General features: G+C 55.6%; 1 long non-coding RNA gene across 1 annotated transcript; it reads right to left on the minus strand.

Annotated features, from left to right (window-relative positions):
• Positions 1 to 13,766: 13,766 nt before the first annotated feature.
• On the minus strand, positions 13,767 to 20,855 carry LOC140597859 (uncharacterized). Its single transcript, XR_011999848.1, has 3 exons — positions 20,720 to 20,855; positions 18,354 to 18,419; positions 13,767 to 18,156 (listed from the first exon to the last, which is right to left on the minus strand). It is a non-coding gene; the product is annotated as an uncharacterized lncRNA (long non-coding RNA).
• Positions 20,856 to 21,779: the final 924 nt, after the last annotated feature.

The raw sequence follows: 21,779 nt of genomic DNA on the forward strand, positions 1-21,779 counted from the left end.
ACCTCACCCCTGGATTTGAGGATAAGACCAGAAGCTCCTCAAGGATGGACTGGACCAGCAGGGGCTGAGCATACCCAAGGTAAACCGGGGACCCTTTGGGCCCCCCTTCTGCCCTCGGCAGCATCTCCTGACCTGGCTCTTTGCAGCACCACCCCCCATCCCGATATGGTAACTCTCGACCAGGACTCCCCCCACCCTCCCCGGCCCTGCCCCCATTCGGGCAGCCCGGCACCTGGGCGGTGGTCCCTGGAGCCCCATGGTCTGAGGGCCTATAGCAGGCCAGGCGGGCTTTGTGCTGGCCCCTTACAAATGAGGTTCCATGAGCCCATGGAACCCCCACAGGCAACTGGTGGCAGGTCCTGTCATTACCTCTTGGGCTCAGAAGGGTCTCACCTCTTGCTCTGACACCACAGTCCGGCTCTTAACTGCCGGGCTCTGCCCTCCACAGCTAGCGATTTGGTGGCACTTGAGGGCGGGCGCTGCCACCCTGGGGCCTCCATCTCTTCCACTGTAAATAAAGGTGCTGGAGTAGAGGACCTCCACAGACCTTTCTAGAAAACATCTGAACTGTCTCCATGACGGTGAGCCCCACCTTCCTTCCGGTGGTTTCTGCTTCCCAGAACTTGCCAGAGCTTCTCTGCTTCTGAGCAAGAATTCTAAGAAATACTGTGAGGCCATTTAGTCCAGCCTCCTCTCTTGGGGCAGCAAATGCAAGCAAGTGCATGTTCCCTTCCAGAGTCTTGGAGCCTCTGCTTGCACACCTCTAGCAATGGGGCACCCCCGCCATTCGGGTCAGTGCCTTTCCTTGCTGGCCCACTCATCACCCGAGGCTGCCTTCACGGATGGTGCGCCAGAACCCACCCGACATGCCTCAGCCTCCATGTGTTAGACCCCCTCTTTCCACCCTGAGTGCCAGCCACCTCCTAATACCTGCGACCTGGGCCCCAGGACTGGTGTCCCTGCTGCCCCAGATGCCCCATCAGCTGCTTGGAGGCCACACTGACATTCCTCTGAGTCTTCTCTTCATGGGTTAAGAAGCTGTTATGTCCCTGAAAACCTGTCAGCTGCTTTTAGGGTTCACGTTCCCCAGCTCAGGTGGCAAAACATCAGAGGCGGCGGGGGATGTGGGGGGGAGGGTGTGGTGTGGAGGAGGGCAAAGCTCTGACTTAGCGGTCAGGATGTGCTCACCATGTGGTGAGGCCAAGAAGGTGGGCAGGTGACCCCCAGGCTACCCCAGAGTGAGTGCCAGGGAAGCTCCGTGGGGGACCTGTGGGCGCCTGGAGGCCTGCAGTATGTGATGGAGTGGCCAGTGCCAAGTGTCCCACCAGGTGTCCCACAGCCCCCCGAGGGGGCCACACGGGTGCAGGAATACAGCCAGAAGCCACCGCTGGCCTTCACCAACAGGGCTGAGGGAGGCCTGGCACATGGCCCTGGCCCCCATCCCGCACCCCCATCTCACTCTCCATGTGAGGTAACAAGCAGAGGGCACAGCGTCCCTCACTGAGGCCAGGCTGTTGGGAAGTGGCAGGGTCGGCTCTCCCACCTGCCCCTGCCTCCCCACCCAGCTGGCCTCTGTCCCTCTTGGCCCACGAAGGCCAAAGCACCCCAGATCCTGCAGATGCCACCGAGGCCACCGAGGAGGGCCCTGCCATTGGGAAAGCAGCCCAGGAGGAGGAAAGAGTTAAGCCTGTCATGTTATGTTCCCACCAAACACCTCTGCTTAAATGCAAAGTCCCAACAGGGTGGTGTTTGCTATAAAAGCCCTAAGAGTGATTTGTGAAGTCTCGAAGCCCTGTAATCTCGTCAGCATAATGGGATTATATTTCAAATCACCACAGCCTGTTCATTACCCATTTAAACTCCTCTGACAGAGGAAAACTTACATGAAACGTGCAAGGCAGCCCTTGCTGACTTCCCCGCTCTCCTTCCTGATTAGACAAACAGATGCTGAGGTCTGGAATGAAAAAATAATATGCCCATTTATTCATTTTTCTGACAAGTCACAATAGATTTTTAACTGCCAATGAGTGACCTCCCGGAGGTGCGGTGGCTGGGAGGCGCCCACCAGGCAGCAAGTGGTCATTTCCGCCCACGCCAGGCCCTGCCTGGGCCAGGAGCCCTCCTGGGGCCAGAGCTGGCTGCCACTCTGAGCCATGCTTGCCGCCTGTCCTGGCCAGGCTGCGACGCGCTCAGCCCAGGTGGGGAGAGCTGTCTGCAGGGCCTCTCGGCTGTCACCACCCTCAGAGGTCCAAGGCCTCCTCCAGGACACAGCCATGGCCTGAAGCCAAAGCCCCAGGTAGGAACTCCACTCTGCCTTTGACTGGGGAGGTTCAGTTTCCCCGTCTGTAAAACGGAGAAAGTGAGAGAGCTCATGGCCTGGCTTGGGCTGGCACTGCCCTCAGCTCCCCCTCTGGGCTGCCTAGGACCACTGTCCCCAGGCTGCGACAAGGAGAGAATAGCCCACCAAGTGCCAGGCCCTCCCTTGATCATGTCCTTTGGTGCAATAGGCCTTTGTGGACAGCCACTTGCTGGGTCACAGGGCCACAGAGCAGGAGTGGGTGGAGGAGCCCCTCTGGCTCTCTGCTGTCTGCTCTGTGACGATTTCAGGAGCAGGTGTGGGCTGGGGGAGAAGCATCTGGGTCAGGGATCCCAGCCCTGCCTGTCCCTGGGGTATCCCCCTGCCCTCCTAATTCAGAAGCAGGACATTGCTCCTCAGCTAGGCCACCAGCTGGAGGGAGCCCTATGGCAGTGAGTTGCATGTGGCATAAATAAGATAATGTCACAGGCCTGGTGCACAGCTGGGGATGGTTAGCCATGGAGACAAGGGTGCCTAGTCACTCACTGGGAACCCCCTGGCCAGGGCCTTCCCTGCCAGGAGGAGTTCGGGCCTCAGGGGGTGGCCCCAGCCCCCAATGGAAGCACCCTCCAGAACCCCCTCTCGCCACCCCAGCCTGCCTCTGCGGAGGAGCTTCAGGCAGGGCTCCCATCTTTATGCATTCACTCTATGAATACGTAAGAAATACTGTGAGGCTAATTCTTTTTAAAATGATAAAATTCATCTGTATTATAGCATTCCAGCCCCCAGCTTCCTGAAAGCTAAAAATATTTTAATGTCATATTTCCATGTAAATTTTAGTTTAGAATTTAATACCCTTTTAACATACATTAAATTTTTAGCATTCTTCAAGCCCTTGACTCTTTTAAGGATTCAGCTAATGTGCATTGGAGAAAAGGGCTGGCGGAGGCTGTAAATTAGGAGAGAAAGTTCTAGAAGCAAGGTTGCCCCCAAGCCTCTTGCACCCATCTACTCTTAGGAGTTACTCCTCTGGGCTGGGGAGCACCTGAATCAAACCCTGGAATCCTGGGGAGGTGTCAGAAGTCTCCCGTTTCCTTGCTGGAAGGCCAGCTGTGACTGGGTTTACTGGGTACGAAGGGAGTTCACCACGGCAGCCCAGGCCAGGGGAGCCAGGATGGCCTGGGGCCAAGAGCACGGGGGCTGCCGCCAGGGGAAGACCAGGCTCTAGTTCTGCCACTTGTGGCAGGCAACCTTGGTATGCTTTCTGTGCCTGTTTCCTGGCCCCCAAATGGAGCCAAGGTCAGCTTATGCACAGGTGATGTTTGAGTGAATATGCATGAAAAGAGGCAGTTATGGGCTCCAGGGAGGAGGAGTCTAGGGTGATGACATGAGTGAACTTGAGTAGATCGTTTTGGTACCCTGCTCCAGGCCATAGAGTAAGATCTCAATCACCCAGCAATGCAGGGACCTCCCACCCCGAGGGTCTTTGCAAAGCCTCATGACTGCCCGGGACTACACCCTCACAGTCCTCCTCCTCCTGGGGTAGGCCCAGAAGAGCCAGGGGAAGGCTCTGAAAATGGCAAGGAAGGGCGTTGACAGTGCTTTTGGGGGAAAGTAGTGTGGGGGTTTTGCGTCCCCCAGGGCTTCTGAGGTCTGGTGCCTGCCTGAGTGCTCTCCCCACAGCCTCGCACCCTGGGGTCTGGGCTGTGCTGACCAGGCCCAAGCCTTCTGCTGTGAATCACCAGGCCTGGCTCCTCAAGTGAGTCCTTCCATCCGCCTGACAGCTGGTCTGTGAAATGCCGGCAGAAATAATAAAGCCTCCCTCGTGTGGCTGCTGGGAGACCCCCACGAGGTGGCCCCCAGGGAGGACCTGGCGCAGTAGGAGCCCTCACGAACAGGGTAATGTGCAGGGAAGGGCTCACTTGGCCGTCTGTCCAAGCATTCATTAACCAGAATTACAAATTTACAGTGTGGAGACATGAAATCTGGTGAGATGGACACCTCTGCTTTCTAATCACTTGGAGGGGAAGAGAGGAAGCATTGATCAACAGAGACAAACCACATGGTAGGCTCCAACCAGCATCTGAGACTAAAAGAGCTGCCTTGCTAACTTAGATTTACAAAGGGTGTTTCCATCCTGGCAAGAGGAAGGCATGGGGGCGGGGAGCTGTTGCTGGTATGGGATGATGGGGGGACCGGGGAGCCAGATAAGGGACCCCCTCTCCACCCCACCCCAGAAGAAGCCCAAGGAATCCCTCCAAGGCAGCCACTATGAGAGTCACTTCCTAATGGGGAGTGAGTTCCCGAACTCTGGAGGAATGTAAGCATTCAGCATTCATTCAACAAGTGTCCATGAATGCCTACCTTGTGTTACGCCCAAACAGGTCCCGAATATGTAGAAATGACCTGATGCAGAGCCCGTCCTTGGGAACTCCTAGTCTGTGAGGCCACAGCCCAGTCTGTAGTGCTCAGGTGACCAGATGTCTGTCACAGGAGCTGCTGGGCCAGTGGGCACAGCAGACATGGCCTCCTGTTCACAGCCAGCGGCTGAGAACACCCCTGGTAAAGGCGCCGGATGGTTCCATAGATCCAGTTGGAGGATGACAAGCTGGTGGATATCCGGGGAGGACAGAGTCTGAGGCAGAGAAGCCCAAGAGGACCTCTCCAAGCAGGAGAAAGAAGAGTGCCCCACAAGTCCAGCGCCTCCGTGGGGAGAGGCAGGAACAAGAGATGGCTCCTTGGCCTCCCTCTGGGCTCAGGCAGCCTCACTGGGGGACCCATGGGCGTGAGGCCGTGGTGACCTGGAGCTCAACATGCCACATGGTTGTCTTCAACCTGAAGGCAAGAAATTCTCCACTTCCTACTGAAAGAGGGCCTCCTGGTGGCTACTCCTGGATGGTTGGTTTCTCCCATGTTGGAAAAGGAGGCCTTTGAGTTCAGGGGAGGGACTTATCTGGGCCACTGTGTGGGACGCTGTGAGGGGCCCTCAGGGCCAGACCCAACTATCCTTCCTAGGCTGTCCCAGAACAGCTTCTAGCTGACACTCAAGCTTCCCAATGCCTTTCGTCAACGTGTGTGTCACCATTGTGCAGGACACAGCTGCATCATGTCACCTTAATTACCTGCAGCTCTCTTGCCATTTCTGGACCTCATTTCCTGCTCCTCAGAGGGGCATCCTTGTGGCATCTGGCTGGCTCAGTCTGGGGAGCATGTAATTCTTGATCTCAGGCATGTCATGTTGAACATAGAGATTACTTAAATAAATGAAAAAATAAACTTAAGAAAAGGTTGGGGGGGTAGGGCATCCTCCATACGGCAAGAGCTAAATTGACTTAGAAGGAGGATCTCTCCCCCAAATACCATAGACACATCCCACGCCAGGTCTCTGATTGGCCCCACAGGGGTCACATGTCCATCCCTGGCCAACCCCTCTGGTGGGGAAATGAGTCAATGAGATGGGCACCCCTCCCAAGACTTCAGGGCTCAGGAGGAGGGACCCCATTTGCCAGAGCTGGGGAGAGAACAGGTAAAATTATGGGCCTCTTTGGCAGTTATTACTACACTGAAGATCTTTCTTTTTCTTTCTTTCTTTTTTTTTTTTTTTTTTTTTAATTTTCTCAAACTCACTGGGAAGCAGGGACCTGAAGCCACAATAAGGCCACAAGAGTGAAGGAGTCTTCCCAGCAAGGAAGGGGCCTTCGAGGGACCTGCACCTGCTTCTGACTCCAATCCCAAATGTCTCCACCTTGGGGGGCTCCCTCTTCCATGTGGGCACAGAGGAGACCCCGCTGTGCACCGCATCCCCCTCAGGAAGAGTGGTGTGCAGGAGAGTAAGTGTGCTTGTGTGGGAGAGAGAGTTTAATCCACCGGTGGCTAACCGTCCCTCCTCTCCCGGGCAGGGGTGCCCACCCTCACACACCTGTGCTCCGGCACAGCCGAGGCTAACAACTGTCTGCTCTCTGAGGAGGCCGCACACGTCTCTAAGCAGCCCCTTCCCCACAGCCAAACAGCTGGCCACCATCTTGGCACACATTTCCCTGTCACATCTGATTTGCAAAGTCATGTCTGGAACAGACCCACAGGAGCATCCGGTTGGGGCTTTTTCAGGTCAAGGAGTATTTTCCAGAGGAGTCTCTAGTCCTTCAGAGGAGAAAAAGACTGTAAAGAGAAGACAAAGAATCCTGTCCCCGTTGCAAAGGCTACCACTCCCCCCGCAGGGGATCTTCTTCTGAGCCACCCTGGGCTGAGGACTTAAAGATCACGTTCTGTCTTTATCCCACTGGCCGTCTGTCGATGGGGAAATCAAGGTTCACAGGAGTCATGTCATTTTCCCAAGGTCACATGGCCGCTAAGGGGCTGGGATTTGAACTGGCCCTTCCAGCTGCCCAAGCCCTTGCTCAGCACCATCATGTCCACAGCCTTCCAGCAGATGCCTGAGCTGGGCCATCCTACTGGCCTGACTCCAAGACTTCCTCCTCCTCCGGGAAGCCTACCTGAGCTGGCAAGGACTGCCTCTGCCCTCTGCTCCTACCTGCTGCTGCCTGGAGTTTCCAGTTTCCAGGGCATCCAGGGAGGGGCCCACGAGAGCTGGGTGGCTCTGACCCCCTGAAGTCACCCTCTTAGCCAAGGTGTTCTGACCACAAGGAGTGGAAGCCCACAGGGATGCAAGTGATGGGAATCCCACAGCCCTGAGCACCTGCAGGCACCGTGGGAACCGAGCCAGGCCCTCAAGGACGGAGCCACACTCTGCTTCCCTGAGGGCTGGGTTGTGGGTCACCTCTCCCTCTCTGTCCCCTTCAGGGCATTCTGGTGGCGAGGATACCTGTGGCAACCGGTATCCGGAGAGCCGCAGGACCTCAGGCTCCCCCTCTGCGCCGCCACCACACTTCACCCCTCCACTTTGAGCACTAACTCCCAGAGGGAGGCTGTGAGGCACCTGGCAGCAAGGATGGGGCCAGGGAGGGGCGGGGCAGGGAGGTGTCCATCTGCCTCAGGAATGAGGCACAGGCTCAGCAAGGGGTGTGGAGGTGGGTGGTCACCCCAATCTTTTGCTTCCTCCTCCTGCCTAGGTGCTCAGTCTCAGGATGAAGCCCCAAGGAAGTGATTTACACTCACCGTCTGCAGCCTGGGGGCAGGGACCACACCTTCCTTGCTCCATCAGGGCCTGGCAGGTAGCACCTGCCCAACAAATAATTGTGAATAAATGGAATGAATGTTTGAAGGTGTCCTGGTCCTCAAAGGGGTTCCATCGACGTAAATGGGAAATGCTGTGTTGAACCTGCTCGGCAGGTTCCTCTCCTGCAGGACTCCTCAGAGCTTTTTTTTTTTTTTTTAAGATTTTATTTATTTATTCACAGGAGACACAGAGAGAGAGAGAGGCAGAGACACAGGCAGAGGGAGAAGCAGGCTCCATGCAGGGAGCCCGACGCGGGACTTGATCCTGGGTCTCCAGGATCAGGCCCTGGGCTGAAGGCAGCACTAAACTGCCGCGCCACTGGGGCTGCCCTCCTCAGAGCCTTTAATTAACCACCACTCACTGTGCTCTGGGAAGGGGGGGTGACAGATGCAGCATTGCCCAAGCACCCTTTTGCCAAAGCACCTGTTCACATTTCCAGAACGGGGGTAAGTCAGAGCTCAGGGGGTAATGCTGTTTCAGGCAATCCAAAGGAATCCATGTCAGGTACCAGCTGAGAGCATGGCCTCTGGAGCCAGGCACACCAGCGCTGTTGCCTGTTAGCTGTGTGACCTTGGGCAAATCACTTGGCCTCTCTGAACCACAGTTACCCCATACACTTCAATGGGATCATCAGGGCCACTTCATCTCTATCCCAGCTGTGATCATTGCCATTCTGTACCACACAGCAGTGGCTTCCTTCCTGGCTTCTCTGGCTCCCCCCAGCCTCTCAGCCTTGGATATGATCTCTGGGCCCAGGGGACTCAAGTCGTCTTGTTCCCCATTCACTGTATCCCCAGCACCCAGCACCTAAAGCAGGCCTGACACACAATAACATTTGCAGATGAGTGAATGAATGAATGATACTCCTATGTGAATACTGAGTTTAGTCTGGGACAGGCATGCCCACCAGCAAACTTTTTTTTAAAATATTTTATTTATTTATTCATGAGAGACACAGAGACAGGAACCCAGGCAGAGGGAGGAGCAGGCTCCATGCAGGGAGCCCGATGTGGGACTCGATCCCGGGACTCCAGGACCATGCCCTGGGCTGAAGGCGGCACTAAACTCCTGGGCCACTCGGGCTGCCCACTCAGCAAACATTTATTCAATTTGAATAATTACACCTTTTGGGAGTTGGCTGACAGGAAAAATGATTGGGAGAAACGGTTTCTCACACACAACAAACAACAGCCTCCACCTCCAGAGGGCGCCAGAGGCTCCAGGCAGCGGGCTTCTAGACGCCACAGCGCCACGCCTCTGCGGCGAGACTACAGCACTGTGCCCATTACACAGATGAAGAGTCGGGCTCAGAGTGTTCAGGGACTCGGCCAAGATCACATAGTGTGAAGCTGGGCAGCAGGTTTAATCTGACTCCGGGCCCAGCAGCCTTAACCCTACATCGTTCTTGAGTGAAAAGCATGAGGCACAAGCAAGAACACCATTCTGGAGTCTGGGTTGAAATCTCACCTCTGCGTCACTCCCTTCTTGTGTGACACCAGGCCAGTCCTGTCACCTCTGTGAGCCTCGGTTTCTCTATCTGTAAAATAGGGCTAATAACGCCTAATGAGGGGCTCCCCGGGTGCCTCAGCGGTTTGGCGCCGCCTGCAGCCCGGGGTGTGATCCTGGAGGCCCGGGATCGAGTCCCGCGTCGGGCTCCCTGCATGGAGCCTGCTTCTCCCTCTGCCTCTGCCTGTGTCTCTGCCTCTCTCTCTCTCTCTCTCTCTCTCTCTCTCTCTCTCTCTCTCTCTCTCTCTCTCTCTGTCGTGAATGAATAAATAAAATCTTTAAAAAATAACAATTCCCTCATGAGGATTACAGGAGCTAGCAGATGGGGCAGAGATTTCTGGAGTAGCGCCACGATGTCCCGGCGACCGAGAAGCCTCGGACGTGCCTGCCCCCAAAGCGAGGCCCGCGGCTGAGCCTGAGGCCTCGCGGCCCCCACAGAGGCTGGCGGCCGGCGGCCCGGAGCTCGAAGCCGGGTCCCCCGGGGCGGGCCACGGGGCCCCAGGGCCGCGGCGGCGCAGCGAGCTCGGGGCGGCCTGGCCCGTCCTCCAGCCCCGGGCCCGCGTGGGCCCACGAGCCCCGGCACGAGCCCGAGGGCCGGGCCGGGCGCCGCCCGCCGCCCGCCGCCCGCCGCCGCGTCGGCGAAAATGGCGCCCGAGAGCCCCGCTGCCGCCGGATTCGAAGCGGAGCACGTTACCTGCCGAAGTGCGACCAGGCCGAACGGAGGGGTCGGACGCGGGGCGGCTGGGCTCGGAGCCGCGGAGCAGCGAGACGCCGGCGGCGCAGCGCACGCCCCGGAGCGCGCCGGCAACGCCGCTTCCCGCCTTGTCTTTGGGTTTTCTTCTAGAACCGCCTAGAAGCGGCTGAGAAAATCAGTTCCCGCCTCCAGAGTGCTTCTTTCCCCAGAAATCTTTTATAAAAGGCGAAAGATTTACAAGACCCGAAGAGCCAACCAAGCAGGATAATTGTTTTTGGAGTGACCCCAATATCCTCAGCCCCGCGACCCCAGGCCCGGCCGCGTCCTGCCCGCGGGCGATTCCCGGCCGCGCCGCCGCGACCTCCGGGCCCCTCTGCGAGCCGCCCCCTCCCCCCCCAGCGGGCCTGTAACTCACGCTGACGTTATCTCTCGGGAGGGTTTTATGCACTTTAATTTAACTCCCCTCATCATTATTTCCCGGACTTCAAGGTTTTCTCTCTCGAGCTGCCCTTCTTGGGACAAGCATAATCTGTTTGCCATCAAGCCCAATAAATATGTTTGTGCGGAGACAGGAAGCATTTGGGGCGAGAGGCCCAGGCCTGGGCAGCGGGGCCGGCTGCGGGTCCTTGAGCCGCTGTCCTGTGGGGAGCCTCGGGCCGGTGGCGGGATCTGGCAAACGGACACACAGGACAGCCAGTTAGGAATTGCAAACGAACTCTGAATTTATTTTAGTGCAAGTGGGTCCCATTCAATATACGCTTTACAAAAATGATTTGGTGTTTATCTGCCATCCCGCTTCAGCTGGGAGCCCTGTGCTTCCTCTGGCATCAGCCCCTGGGAGCCACCCTGCTCACTTCCCCCGAGGGTAGATTAAGATGCCAGAGAGTGGGTTCATGTAGGAGAACCACCCAACCCTGCACCACAGTCTGGGTGGCTCCAACAAAAGAAATGTATCTTCTCACGGGAGGCTAGAAGTGCAAGATCAAGGCATCAGCAGGGTTGGTCTGTCCTGAAGCCTCTCTCCCCGGCCTGTGGATGGCCATCTTCTCTCTCTGTCCCTCTTCTCATAAGGACACCAATTTCCCTGGATCAGAGTCCACCCTCCTGATGTCACTTCAGCTTCATGGTTTCTCTGAAGACCCTGTCTCCAAGCACTGTTCCCAGGTACAGGGGTCAGGACTTCAACGTATGAATGTGAGAGGGGACACACTGTGGCCCCCCACAAGAGCCCCCCAAGGGGGGGCGAGGCAGCTATTCTGCCCTGAACAACTGGTACCCCCACACCCTCAGCACAGCTGTTTACTCCCAACCCCCCTCCACCCCCCACCCTGCCACACTCTCAAAATTGGGGCCTCCTTTCCAAAGGGCAAATACCACCATGAGAACCCTCACTCCCTGGTTCCACCCTCATGGTCTGAAGCCAGCCTCAACCCTGGTGGCGGCTACTGTGGGGGAATGGTCATCCTCTGGCTCCTGGCTGTCTCTCCAAGCCACCACAGCCCATGGAGCTGACCCCTGGCAAAGTGGTCCTTTAGGGCAGCACCTTGACAACCCAGCCTTGGAAGACACCCTTGTCCACTGAAACCTGGCCTGAGCTCTCAATGGCAAAGCCAGGGAGGCATAGCCCTTGGGGACGTTCAGAGCTTGTGCCATAGCACAGTGACCCAGCACCTGACTCCTGCAGGAGTTGGGGTGGCCTCCAGCTCCTGGGCCATGCCCCCGTACTCGTACAAAGATTGATCTGTGGTCTGACTGCACCTTCTCCCTGGGGGTTCCAGGGCTCAGCAGCCACCTGGACCCTAGACCCTTCCCCTCCCTACCTGGCCCTGCGCCCTGGGCTGCTCCAGCTCCTGAGCTGGCACCATGGCACACGCCTTCAGTTTGATTGGCCTCCCAGCTCCTGGTCAGGTGCCGGGTACCTGGCCAGGTCCTCCCCCTCCAGGAGAGATGGATTTGACCACCTCCCCACAGGAAGTCCAAGTCTGGGGTGTACTGACAGGCAGCCCTGCAAAAACAAGATCTTGGGTATCTGGCTACCACTGCTTCCCCAGCACCCGCCCCGTGCCTGGTTCAGAGCAGAGCCGCAGGGAATGCGATCCGGGCCTGTCAGATGTCATCCACACCATCACCTGACCTCGCCATCATGCGTGGACATGCTGAGAGGTCCCCAATGGGACCTGCAAGCCAAGTCTGAAGCCCAGAGAGGCAAAGGAGCGAATAAACTATTCAAACCATCTAATCCTAAACTTGCTCAAACACACTTATGTGGTCTTGCCCATTCGTTTCCACAGTAAAGGCTCTTTGGGGCTCTGTCCAAAACACAGCCCATAGATACTTATTGAACAAATGGAGTCAACACAGATTTCCCTAACCATGGTTCATGCCAGTAATGAAATAACCCCGTTATACCCCTGACAAAAAGTGTCCACGAGAACCTCCCAGAACCTCCCTTCATTGTCCAAAAGAAGCCAGGCTCAAGAGAGCACAAACTGTTCCTGGAGGTCCAAGAACAGGCAAAACTACTCCAGGCTCCCAGTCTTCACAGGGGCCATCCCATCTGGAGAGCAGTCACACATGCACACCTAAGCTCCGTGCAACTTGCACTCTGAAAGCTATACCTCGGTTCAAAAGTTAGGGAAAATAAAAATAATGTCAAATATATCTGAGTCATACAAATCTATACATTGGTTTAAACTGCATGGAAAAAAAAACAAACTGCATGGAAACACAAATGAAATCGTGGGGAACCTGGTGAAACCTACATTAGGTTGTGTTTCTCTAACAGAATGGTACCAATATGATTTCCTGGCATTGATGCCGTCTCAGGGTTATATAAGACAACATCTTTGGGGAAAGCTGGGGGCAGGGTATCCTGGACTCTTCATTACTATTTTTGCAACTTCTTGTAAGTCTATCATTAGCTTTAAAATTAAAAAGTTGTTTATAAAATTTTAAAATGAGAAATGTGCTGAAATCAGAACCAAATCTCTATTACATAAGAAAAAATAAATATTAAGCCATCGAGAGAATTCAGAACTGTCTAGTGACCCAGGGTGAGCTATGAAAGATAGGAGATATGTTTTTAAACTCAAAGAACTGTAAGGGAAAGTTATTAATACATGATAAAACTTAGCTGAAACCTAGCCTAAAGAGGCACACTGAAAAGAGTAGTAGAGGAAAAAATCATAAATACTGGATGAGGTAGCACTCTAGTATCTTTTTTTTTTTTTTTAATCATGGTTCTGGGGACACATTAAGCATCTCAGTAGGCCAGTTTGGTTGTTTTTTTTTTTTTTTTAATTTATTTATTCATGAGAGACACGGAGAGAGAGAGAGAGGCAGAGACACAGGCAGAGGGAGAAGCAGGCTCCATGCGGGGAGCCCGACATTGGACTCGATCCTGGGTCTCCAGGATCACACCCCAGGCTGAAGGCGGTGCTAAACCGCTGAGCCACCCGGGCTGCCCAGTATCTTTTTTTAAAGATTTTATTTCTTTATTTTAGGGACAGAGAGAGAGAGTGAGGGGAGGGGCAGAGAAAGGGAGAGAATCTCAAGTAGACTCCCCACTTGAGAACAGAGCCCAATGGAGGACTTGATCCCAGGACCTGAGATCACAACCTGAGCTGAAATCAAGAGATGCTCAACCAACTAGGCACCCCAGTACTCTCATATTTTTTTTTTTAAGATTTATTTATTTATGTATTCATGATAGACAGAGGCAGAGACACAACAGGAGGAGGGAGAAGCAGGCTTCATGCCAGGAGCCCGACGTTGGACTCCATCCCGGGACTCCAGGATAGCGCCCTGGGCCAAAGGGAGGTGCTAAACCGCTGAGCCACCCAGGGATCCCCGTGTACTTTCATATCTTAATGCTATCTGATATTCTCTCCTGACCCCAAGGTTATCAGATTTTTCATGGTCATTATTCCAATCATGTGCCTCTTTAATGTGAAGATTTATTTTGACTCATTTTTGGAATACTCTATCAAATTTTAATATTTTTAAATATTATTAATTAATATCTTGGCTTCCGTATTGGCAGCCCATATGAAATAAAAAGCAAACAGAAAAAAGAATATGTCTGAGTCTGAAAATGGTACATGAGTAGGAAAGTTTAATCAGATAAACAAAGTAAAACAAAGGCTTCCTCCAGGAGAGGCTGTAACTCCAGAGGGCAGGAACCTGTCTCATCATCATTTATTCTCAGCATCTGGCACAGAGGAGGCATAAAATAAGTATTTGCTGAGTGAGTGAATGAGTGACACCTGGACTTCTGCCACTGGCCTCACTGGCCAGTGGGCCTCCTTGGCTTGGGGTCCTGAGGCCTGGTACCTAGAGCACAAAGTGCTGCCATCTGCCCCCACAGAGGCCCAGGCCTGTGCACTGGAGCCATGGGCAGCCACAGTCTGTCCCTTCCCTGGTGCGCCGGCACCCAAGAACCCACCTCTCTGGGTACTTGGCTCTGCTACCTGCAGCAAGGGGAAGACACTCGGGAGGTGAGGAGAGCATATGCTCCACTTAGGACGCCTGGCCCAGCTGTTTGGGGGAGGTCCCGGGCCTGTAAAGACATGGTGCTTCTGTGAGGGTCTCCTGATACAATAAAAGATTATCAGCTAAATAAAACAAGAAGTGACTGGGGCCACTATGCCCTGTTGGATTGAAATCTTGTGAGCAAAGTGGTTTTCTCTGAGAGATTTATTTCCTGCACTGGCTTCAGGCAGCCAGCCCAGCCGGAAAGAACAGGACTGGTCTCCCTCCATTTGGGGGTGGGGGGAGGGACGCGGGGTTTTATTTAATCTTCCAATGAGCTGGAACAGTGAAGGTGGTGTGAATGGACATTAATTCTGAAACAAATTATTAAAGCGAGATCTGGGATTCCGGGAAAGCCATCTACCCGCTGCCTGTCTGCCACTTCCCCTCACCAAGGCCATAAAATCCCTCCTCTTCACTCAAAACCCAACACCGAGCTAACTGGGTCTCCCATTCAGGCTGATGAGGGAGGCCTGGAATTGACCTCAGCTGAGAGCCAACAGAGCAGCAGGACTGCCGGTGCCCCCAGGCCTAGGCCATCTGCTTGCCTGGGCCTTGGCCCCCGACAGGGATCCCCACATTTCTTGTTCCCTCTAACTTGTTTTTGTGTTCAAGGATGCCGTAGGCAAAGATGGCCACCGCCTCTGTTAGTGGGCTCAACTTCCATCGCCCCCACCACAGGGACCTCAGCTCTCCGTGGGCCTCTGGACGCCTAGTCCAACCCAGGCCATCGTGGATCCTGCCTCCTGAACTATCTGGCACCCCATGTCCCACACCCCACTGCTGGGCCCTGCCCAGAACTCTTTATACTAAGCTCAGTCCAGACCCTGCTCATCTGAGGAAAAGGAGATCTGGAATTCAGGTAAGGAGCCAGAAAGCATGGTCTGGGGGGTCCTGAGGCCTCTGGCTAGGTCCTGGAGACAACAAAGAAAAATCAGACCCAGCACCCCTGGTGGCCAGTCTAAGAGAGTAACTGCTATGATAACTGCTGTGGAGAGGGCGGCACACAAAGGGAAGAGTTTAATCAGCTGGGTGTTGGGGTGAGCCTGGAGGGGCTTCCAAGCTAAGACCCCTGACCTGGGCACTGAGTAAACCAACCAGGACATCCTGAGTGAAGAAAACAGCATTTTCAAAGGTCTGGAAGTAGAACATTTACTGTTGTATCCAAGATCTATAATAACAGTTAAAATTTTTTTCATTTTTTTAAAGATTTTATTTATTCAGAGAGAGAGAGAGAGAGAGAGAGAGGCAGAGACACAGGCAGAGGGAGAAGCAGGCTCCATGCAGGAAGCCTGACGTGGGACTCGACCCTGGGTCTCCAGGATCATGCCCTGGGCTGCAGGCGGCGCTAAACCGCGGTGCCACAGGGGCTGCCCAACAGTTAAAATTTAATGAGCATTTACTATGCACTGAGCCAAGTACTTCACATATATTGTCTAATTTTAGTATTTCCCACAACCCTATGAGGAGGTAGGGGATATCAGTATTCCCATTACAGATGGGGAGACCAAAGCTCAGAGAGGCCCAGTTGCCTAACATCAAGCCAGTCTGTGGGAGAGTCAGAATTTGAACCCAGGTCTGTCTGACTCCAGAGACAATGCTCATGGCCACCCCCATACTCTGCCTCCTCTGACCAGATCCAGGTTTGCCCCCATTGCCCCATGCCATGAAGGACCAGCGGGCTTTGAATCTAGGTCTGCTACCCTGACCAAGACACCAGTGAGCCTGGGGCCTGGGCAAAGTCACCTGGCCTGGCTCTCCCCTTCCTGGCCTTCTAACAAGAGGGCCTGTGTCCCTGGGTAACAGGAGCTGGGCAGGACTGAGAGACCCCAGGTAGGTCAGCCCTTCTAGTGGAGACCAGCAGCCTACCATACACATCCATGGGCCCACTTGCCCAGGACTCACATTTTTTAATGATCAGAAAACATCTGGGGCCATATGACTTGACATCCAATGTAAATGGGCCATTCAAGGCTCCCAAGTTCCAGAGCCTGGCATGGATCAGGGCCAGAGGCTCACCAGGGTTCCCATTAGGCCAGGCTGGGGGGCCCCCGAGCTGCTCCTTCTCCCGGCCATGCCACCTCCATCCATCTATACAAGCCAGATACCTGGCGGGGGGGGGGGGGTGCTTCCTGCCTCTGCCTGTTACTCCCCATCCCATCTCGCAGCAGGTGCCATCACCCCTGTCACAAAGCACATCCCCAATTCAACCACTTCTTCCTGCCCCACTACCCCCAACCTTGGCCCAGCATCCCCCATCTTTCACCCTCCATGACTCCCAACCATCCTTCCCTCAACAGCCTAAAGGGGATCCTTTAAAAACCCAGATCCAGGGGCACCTGGGTGGCTCAGTCAGTTGAGTATCTGACTCTTGGTTTTGGCTCAGGTCATGATCTCAGGGTTGTGGGATCAAGCCCTGTATGGGACTCCATGCTCAGCTGGAGTCTGCTTGAGATTCTCTCTCTCTCCCTCTGCTCCTACTACTCTGGATATCTCTCTCTCTCTCTCTCTCTCCTCCTAAAATAAATAAATAAATCTTAAAAAAAGAAAGAAAGAAAGAAAAAAAAAAAGAAAGGAACCAAGATCCACCTCCCTACCCCACTTTGCTTTAAAACCCTGCAGTGGCTGCTCCCCACAAGCTGAGGACAAAGCCCCCCACATCTCTCCATAACTTCCCAGAAGCAGGAACACCTGGCAGTCGTAGGTGACAGGATCACAGACAGGAGGACGCCAAAGCATTGCATGGTAAATAGGAGTCATCATTCTCTTGTTCTCTGATTATGGGAAAAGAGTACATTTTTCATCAGCCTAGACAACAAAAACAATGAAAAACTAAGTGTTTGGAAAGAAGTTCGTTAACAATGGCCCTCCAGTTGGCAATGCTCTTACCACCCTGCCCAAGCGAGCTGGCTCAGGTCAAGTTCTGCCTCACTCAGAACACAACTGTCCCCCCAACCCTCTGTCAGGGCACAACGTGGAGTCTTTCTGGATTGCTACAATGATCTGGAAATGATGTCACAGCCCTATGTCTCCTTATTGTCCATGTCCCTCTTGGGGCTCTCTGCCACCCCTGGGGCCAGGTGTCCTACCATCCCCAGCTCTGGGTCTGTGTTCCTGGGAAAGGTAGCAGGACACACAAGCAGCCCCAGTGGGTGACGATGGCCTCACCTCAAAGACTGGTCCTGCCACCCTGGTGGGAGCAAAGCCTTGAGGGATGGCTGGCGAGAGCTCCAGAGGGCTGGGTTAAGAGTCCGGATGGGGGGGTTCCATTGACCATGACAACAAGTCACCAGGCTCCCCGGGTCTGGCCTTTTCTGGGAGCCAAGTCCCAGGCGGAACACTGGCTGCCCCAGACACCCAGTGCAGCGGGTGCTCGTGGGATATCCTGTAGGTTTGGGACCTTAGCACACAAAGTGAGGTCCACTGGTGACACACAGACAGGAGAGAGGACAGCGCCCCTCACCTCTCTGCTCCAGGCCTGCATGCAGGGTCAGGAGGCCCCAAGAACACAGTTCACCCAGCACATGGGGATGCAGTGCAGCAAGACAGAAGCCGAGGGTCAGGCAGGGCGCCGAAGGTGGTCCAGGGACCCAGGACTTGAAGGGAGACTCACGGTCGCATCTGGGTTTAAGACTACCAGGCCTTCCTATGGGGAGCGGGTGTGAGACAGAGATTGGATCCTGGAGGACAAGAAGGGGAGCGGTGGCCGGAGGGGTGGTTGGTGAGGAGGGAGGGAGGCCCAGAGACGTCAGGGATGGGAGCAGCGTAGTCACAGACATCTCCTCTTAGTGAGCCGAGCTTGTGGGGCTCCAGGTGTCAGGGCTCCAGGTGTCTGGGCTTGGAGGCTCATGCACCTGTCACCGCGTCTCTACCACCTGTCACAGCATCTCCTCCCACTGGCTCCAGCTCACAATTCATCTGCTTCCTTTCTCCTGCTGGCTTTTCCCGGGTCCTCTGGAAAGAGGGAGCTGGAAGAGGGGGCTCTGAGCCCACCACGGAAACCACAGCCCCCCACCCTTGATCTAGGGCAGGCAAGAATGGGGGTGTCCCGGTCCCCCCACTTGCTCCCCCACTCCTGCAGTCCCCACCACAGCCATACTTCCCGGACCCCAGCCCCTTCCCCCTGCCCACCCCACTTCTGAATCCCAGACCTTCTCACTCAGCAGGCCTAGGACACCTGGAGTCCCACCAGCTCACGCCTGAGTCCTCGCAGCCACCTGGAGAGAGGAAGGACATGATGTGACCCATTCCACACAGGAGGAAACAAAAGCTCGGGAAGGGGCAGTGACTTGCCCAGGGCCACTCAGGGAGAAACCACAGAGAGGGGTCCCTGAGAGCTCGCTGACTCTCTGCCTCAGCTTGCCCCCCAGGAATGGCACTCTACACACAGCTACAGGGAGCCTGCCACACAGGAAGTGCTTTATTATTTCTGATCTGCTCTGGACTTTTCCAGTTGCAGGACAGTGAAAATGCAAAGCAGCTAAAGTCAATAAGAAGTTTACGGCTCAAAAGCCAAAGAAGAAATGTGGCAGAGAAGCTTCTGAAGCCCTTCTAGCAGAAAAGCCTCTGGGCAAGGGGGTCACATGCCCACCTTGAACCAACCCTAGCACCAGGATAGGGCACTTGGGTTGGCCAGGCCTGGATCGTACCTCCTCTGTTGTCCTCAGTAGTGGATACTGGACTGGGCTTGCTACCAGAAGGGAAGGGGAGCAAATCCAGCTCAGAGAGGTTAAGCAACTCCCAGATCACACAGCATGCCCTGAATCTGTGTGTGTGTGTGTGTGTGTGTGTGTGTGTGTGTGTGTGTGTGTCTATGTCCATGTGGGGTGGAGGCGGTGACACAGTAACTGGCTTTTGTGGGAGAAAGTCCAAATTTCTTTTTCCTGTCATTGAAGTTTTCCTCCATGCTCTGGCTCCCGCCAGGCCATCTCTCTTCTGATCCTCCTCTGATCACATCCCCCAACACATGTAGCCACCAAAGACATGTCCTTCCTGCTCTGATGAACTGGGCTCCTGTGGGGTGGGGGGTGCTTGCTCATCTCTAAACTCCTTCTCCCACCCCCACTGTTCCCACTCCTGGGGCAGAGCTCACAGTAGCTGCTTATGAAATGTGTGGATTCTGGAATGACCTGGAAAGGATATAAAAGTCCTGAGGCTTAAAACCCTCCAGACACAGGCAGCTCACCACCCCCCAGGCCATGTCTTCTGTTGCTGGTTTGGGGCAAGTGACCCCCACTGGTCAAGTTGGCCCCAGAGCTCACCTGCCTTGAGGGCTTCTCCTCTGAGCCTTCTCTAGGAGATCAAAAGGTTTCTCCAGGCCCAGTAGAGACTCAAGAGGACGCCCCCCAAAGGACACACACTCCCAGGTGTGCACAGATGCACAGACACAGCACCCTTGCTGTTTATTCAAACAGGGATGGTGACCATCTCCCATTCAAGTCATCCCTTTGGGGAGGGAGCCCAGGACACCCTGAGGTGAGGATTGGAGGCAGAGGAAGAGACACCCTATACCTCTGCCCTGGTGGTCAGAGGGGCTGGGGTCTGGGAAGTGTGGCCATGGTGGGGACTGCAAGAGTGGAGGAGTGCAGTGGGGGGCTGGGGTGCCCCCATTCTCGCCTGGCCTAGATCAGGGGTGGGGGGCTGCAGTTTCCCAAGCCCGCAGGTCCCGTGGGGACCACCTCGGGAACAAATTAAGAAGTCCCCAGGCTGGTGGCGCAGGTGCCAGGCACTAGCCCAGGCACTTCCACCCGTGCACCCCACATGCAGGCCTCCCCACAGACGAGTCCAGAACTCGTCCCTGTTCCCACCCGTGGCTACCCTCGCAATGCGGCCGCCAGGACAGCGCGCACCCTCTGACGGGGCTGGGACACAACCCCCACGTCCACGCCTGGCCGGGAAAGCCTGAGCGCGGCCGCGGCCCTGCAGCCTTGGTCCCCGGGGCCTGGGGGCAGCTGCGGGACGGCGGGGAGCTGCGGGGTCCGGCCGCCTGTCCCCGCCCGCGCGCCGGTCTGGGCCTCGGCCTCGGCCTCTGCCGGCCTGGGAGCGACCCCTAGCGCCCCAAACACAGCGGGGGGGTCCCCTGGCCGCGGCGGGGGCCCACGCGGGGCCGACGTCGCCGGGCGGCCCGGAGCCGCCGGGGAGGCCCAAGCGCAGCCTCGTGGCGCCACCTACGGTCCGCGCTGTGCCGGCCTCCCCGCCCGCCGCTCCCGCGGGCTCCCAACTGTCCGGGGCCCGCCCGCCGCCCCCTGGCGCAACCGGGCGGCTGCACCTTACAGAGGGGCGCCCGGAGCCTGGGCCGTGACTCCGAAGTTGGGCGACCAGGCCAGGCCCTTGACTCTGCGGCAGCTGAAGCTGGGCTGCCACCTGCGGGCCGCTGACCTGCTCCTCTGCACCACCTGCCTCATCCAGGAAGATCTGCCGGCTTCCGGCCCTCCCCTGAGCCCCAGTCCCCTCTGAGTCCCAGTCCCCCACTGAGACCTTGGCCTTCCCCTGAGACCCCCCCCCACAGTCTGCCTACCTGTCCTGAGGAACTGATCCCATCTATTTAACACTGTCCTGGAGTCTTAGAGAAACCACACCAGGTAGAAAGAAGCTTGGAGACCCAGCCTCCCTGCTCACCTCGGGCCCAGAAAACCACGACCTACGCAGGTGCAGGTTCGTTTCTCTAATTGTCTAAACTGAGATCCTCAGCCCCCTCCCTCTGCCACCCCCTACTGTGACTTGCAGGGACTGGCACAGAACGTTTTTCTGCACTGACGACAGTAGTGAGAACCTTTGGAGCATATGTAATCCTCACCACAGATCACCACTGCAGGGTGGGGTATTATTATTTTCCGTTCTACAGATTTACCTGAGAATCAGCAAGGTCGGGAAGGTTTGCTCAAGCTCCCATGTAGCAGGTGACTGGCAGCATTGAGACTGGCCTTGTGGCATGATCCACTCATACAAGAGTCATAATCACACTGGACACATGCATAAGGTTCCAGCCCAAGCCTGGTCCTCAGGGTCCCTTGGTGTCAGGTTGAGCCTCTAGTTTTCCATATGGGCAGATTGAGCCCTCAGAGACACGAGGCCTTGCCCAGGATCACATACAGCCGCTGTGGTCAAGGCTGCTCAAAAACCCAGGCAAGTCCAGGACCTGGCTGAGCTTCCAGGGCTGCTCTGTGGGCTCACCAGTGATAACCCACGGGCATCAAAGGATGAGTAGGAGTTTGCCAATGCAGGCAGGGATATTTCAGGGGACCCGTGGGGTTTGGGCGCCTGAGAGCTTGGCTAGTTCCATCTGTACCGTGGCTGTTAAGAGTGTGGGCTTGGGCACTAGACGGGCCTGGAATGGGTCCCCAGGCCTGCTCTGTGACCTGTGGCAGGTGACTTAACATTCTGAGTTCCTGTCTCCTCATCTGTAAAATGAAGGTAACAATGATCTCTTCTGTCACAAGGCAATTGCAGTTAGCCCAGGATGGGATGCGCGGTAGGGGGCAGACGGGTACCCAGGAGGGAAGACTGGAGACTATGGGTGGAGAGCAGATAGGAACAAAGAATGATGTGGTTGAGGAGGTCATCAGAGATCAGATAGA

Source organism: Vulpes vulpes, chromosome 2, assembly GCF_048418805.1.
Source record: "Vulpes vulpes isolate BD-2025 chromosome 2, VulVul3, whole genome shotgun sequence".
Taxonomy (NCBI): domain Eukaryota; kingdom Metazoa; phylum Chordata; class Mammalia; order Carnivora; family Canidae; genus Vulpes; species Vulpes vulpes.